The sequence below is a fragment of the Erythranthe guttata genome, chromosome 7 (assembly GCF_056151865.1).
Source record: "Erythranthe guttata isolate IM_541 chromosome 7, IM_541, whole genome shotgun sequence".
Lineage (NCBI taxonomy): Eukaryota > Viridiplantae > Streptophyta > Magnoliopsida > Lamiales > Phrymaceae > Erythranthe > Erythranthe guttata.
Window position 1 is genome coordinate 6,914,783 of NC_142539.1, and position 3,961 is coordinate 6,918,743.

Sequence of the window (3,961 nt, forward strand, 5' to 3'; positions counted from 1 at the left end):
GCGAATTATAGATCTGGAACCGGTGGTGTTCGATTTGTATATATTTACTGCATTTATAAAAAAAAAACACAGATCTACTATATTTTTTAATTTTGAAAGATATGTGAACAATTAACATTAAAATCTTTTTCTTTTGATTAATTTATTTTTTTATTATAAATATATGTAATTTCTTTTTTTGTATTTATTTGAAGATGATTCGAAATATCTCAAGTGTGAGAGCTTTGTTTGTCTGTAGTAGAAATTTAATCATTAGTGGTTACGTAGTCATATACAGTCATATGTAGTCATATATAGTCATGGCTACATATAACTATAGATGACTATTGGACTTGTAGTATACTACAGTCATTTGTAGTAGATTTCAGTTCAGTAAATTTATCCAAAAAAAAATATTATTTTCTTTTGTATTTTTCATGTAATCTAACTCGCATGTTCCATTTTGCTATTTAAATCGTGTTTTTTTTTGTCGCAAGTTTTGCTTTTATTATAATTTTATGACATGCAGAGAATAAGATGCCATGAAGTGCCTCGTGAACTTGGATTCATGCTACAGTAGTCTAGACTTTATGTCATTATATATAACTACAGATAATTGTAGATAATTATAGTCACCTGTAGTAACATACAATATATGTATGCTAAATGTACAGTAATACTTCTTCATGTTTGAAGAATATATGCATGTGATTGTATTTTTTCATTTTTTGTTTGTTAGTTGATTTATAATATCAAGATCTAAATTGTGAATTTTATTTGTTGGTGTAGATGAATTTTGGGGTAAAAAGACAGTACATGACGACATATAGCTAGCTATACATGACTTTTGAACTTGTCGTACACTGTAGTCATGTGTAGTATACTTTCAGTTCAGTAATATTACCAAAATTTCAATTTATAAAAAAAAATTAAAAAATTAAAAAATTAAAAAAAAAATTACAAATTAAAAAAAATAAAAAAAATAAAAAAATCGAAAAATCGAAAAATTAAAAAGTCGAAATATTAAAAAAAAATATTTTATAAAAAATACAATAATAATAAAAAAATGTACAATATATATAAAAGAATAAAAGAATTATTAAATTAAAAATGATGATATATGTAGTACAATAATACTATATGCAGGTCCAAAATGATAAATGCAGTTGGTGAAAATGCTGAATGCAGTTGGTCGAAAATTGTAAATAAGGGCACAATAGTATTTTTGTCTCTCCAGTGGTATCTCAAAGGAAGATTTTTAGGTGTGAACCTATCCATATATATTTTATATATATCAAATGGACCCTTTAATTTTTTTAGGAAAACGGAAATCCTGAATTTAGGATATAACATTGAATTTCAGAAAATTTAAATTGATTGAAATTGTAATAAGAAATTACAAAACGAATGTATATTATATTGCACGTTTATTTTATTTATAATATTGTTACTTGAGATATAAGAATTAAGAATTTCATAAAATTTAAGATGATTGAAATTGTATAAAGAAATTACAAAACGAATGTATATCCCTCGTTTATTTTATTTATAATATTCTTAATTGAGATATAAGAATTAACATGTAAATAGATTTATTTAGTTAAAATGTAGATTTTTATTCTATAATTCTTATCAAATGGAATTCACTTGAGTTATCAAACTTGTCAAAATTCAATTCTCCAAACAAATTTAATTTCAGTGACTTAACATTCATTAGCATCAAGAATGACAATTTTGTGCATTAATGTACTTCGCATATTCAATAAATATGCATTTCAATATTTTTTTGTCTTTTGACTTAGGTATGTTTACCTTGGTCAAAATACCCGCATACTACTACGGCCCAAGAGCTTATCTGGTAAAGTTTTGAGAACGCGGTGAGTTATATCTCCCCCACAAATTCTAGTTTACTCTAGAATTTACCAGCATGGAATTGTTACTCTTTAAATATTCAATTATTTCATTTCTCGATACTTTCAATTGTACAAAACTTGCCAAATGAGAATTCATCTCATCCACGTCAATCACTTGGAATAACTATCATTTTTATTTTGTAATCTCCCGAATTCTGTGCAGAATATTTTCTTGATATTTTGAAAATAAAACAAAAAAATGTCGTGTGGTTGTTATTATGATGTGTGTATTTTGAAATGGGAATCCGGACGGAATTTCGATAGAGGTTTGACAGGAAAAATGTAGTCGAGCTAAGAACCCAATTCTTTCTCCTAAAAACAAATTTGCCCCGTGCAGTGCTCTCGGTTCACGACAATCTCTCCAAAATATAACGACTATTTCAGTTCTAACAAAGTAGCATAACAATAATTGAAACACGACGAACAAAACGATAAATTATTCTTGATAATTGCACTAATATATGCAATATGATGTTTTGATGAGAAATGAATTCAATTAATGTATTGAATTCCATGTAAAATAATGAATGATTCAAATGGTGAATTTTGAAACCCATTTATAAATCTTCAAAGATTATGATCAAAACTCAAAAGTCACACCTCTATGTATCACACATTTTCTCATTATTTAAAAATTTATTCCATTTAATAGGTGCTTAAACACAACCATATCTTTTTCATTGGTATATTTAACTTTTTATTTTCCACACTTGAATATTTTAAATGATTCATTAATTGTCATTTATAAAAGAATAATTTTGAGAATCAAATTAAACCATTCAAAAATTCAATAAAATTTGATGAAGAGCGGCTCCATCGTCACCAAAAGACTCGGAGATAGTGTTTATTAAATATCAATTATCATATTAAGTGTATTAATTTAATCATGGGTTAATTAAAGAATTAATTATATACATCTAGAGAGAACCCCTAAACCAATAAAAATTTAAAAAATCATTCTCTATCACACACTCCTATTTCTCTTTCGATGCATCCTCAAAAGAGTTAAAAATCCTCTGTATTTGTTGTTAATTCGTTGCTCAAAATGTTAGGAAGAAGATATCTCATAGGGTTTTTGTTGATTTTTTCTAGATCTCGTCCTGCAATTTTCAGTCATGCATAACAAAAAAATCGCCAGCTAAATAATATGATAGGGTTATTCGAAATGGGCAATCATCTCGTCCTAGAGTATCTGGGATTGGTCGGAGGTATCGACTTCTTCTTTGTCTTTTTTCCGAAAATCGTAATGAATGAACTTGTCCCAAAATCGGAAATTTTTGGATCGTAATTGGAGGAATTAGGAAATTTCAAAAATATTTTCGGAAATCCAAAAATTGGATCGGAAAACAAAATGAAAAATATGTATCCCAATCCGTAAAAAATAAAGTTGGAAAGTACGGAACCGGATTATCGGAATTCTAAATGAAAGATATTGTTACAATATTGGACATATTCGGAAAATCAGCTGAATTCGAAAATTTTGTTCCAATTTCCACCAGTACCCCGTCTAATTTCCCATTGAGTATTTTTCCCAAAAAAAAAAAACTCATTGCACTCCATGTTCCCCTTTTCTCTAATTTAAAGAATAAAATTAAATAAATAAGTAAATAAATAACCTAAATCTGGATATTATTGTTCCCCTTCTTCATAGAGCCATACCCTTTTTTTTCTCTATAAAAATCTTTCTTCACTAATATGGATTGTGAGAAAATATTATCATACAAATTAAAGTCTCTGGAATTCACAACTTCTCAAATTGAGAAGAAACCCTACAACGACATGATCAACTTTTCGTTTTCTTTCACATCCAATGTTTCTCATCCACGATTAATTGGATGTCTTAATTATGAACCAAAATCCATTACAAATTACGTCTTCTTTGTGGACCGAGAGCAATTTTTCCGTTTCGAAGAAACACGGAATTTCATGGAAGAAGAACTCATTCACTTGGAAGTGGATTTCGATTCTCGTAGAAAGTTGGTGGAGTACGCATGGAGGCAAGCGCTAGACGCTCTTGTCTCCAATCGCATGGGCAAAGACAACGTTCTGAAGATTCACTTTGATTTATC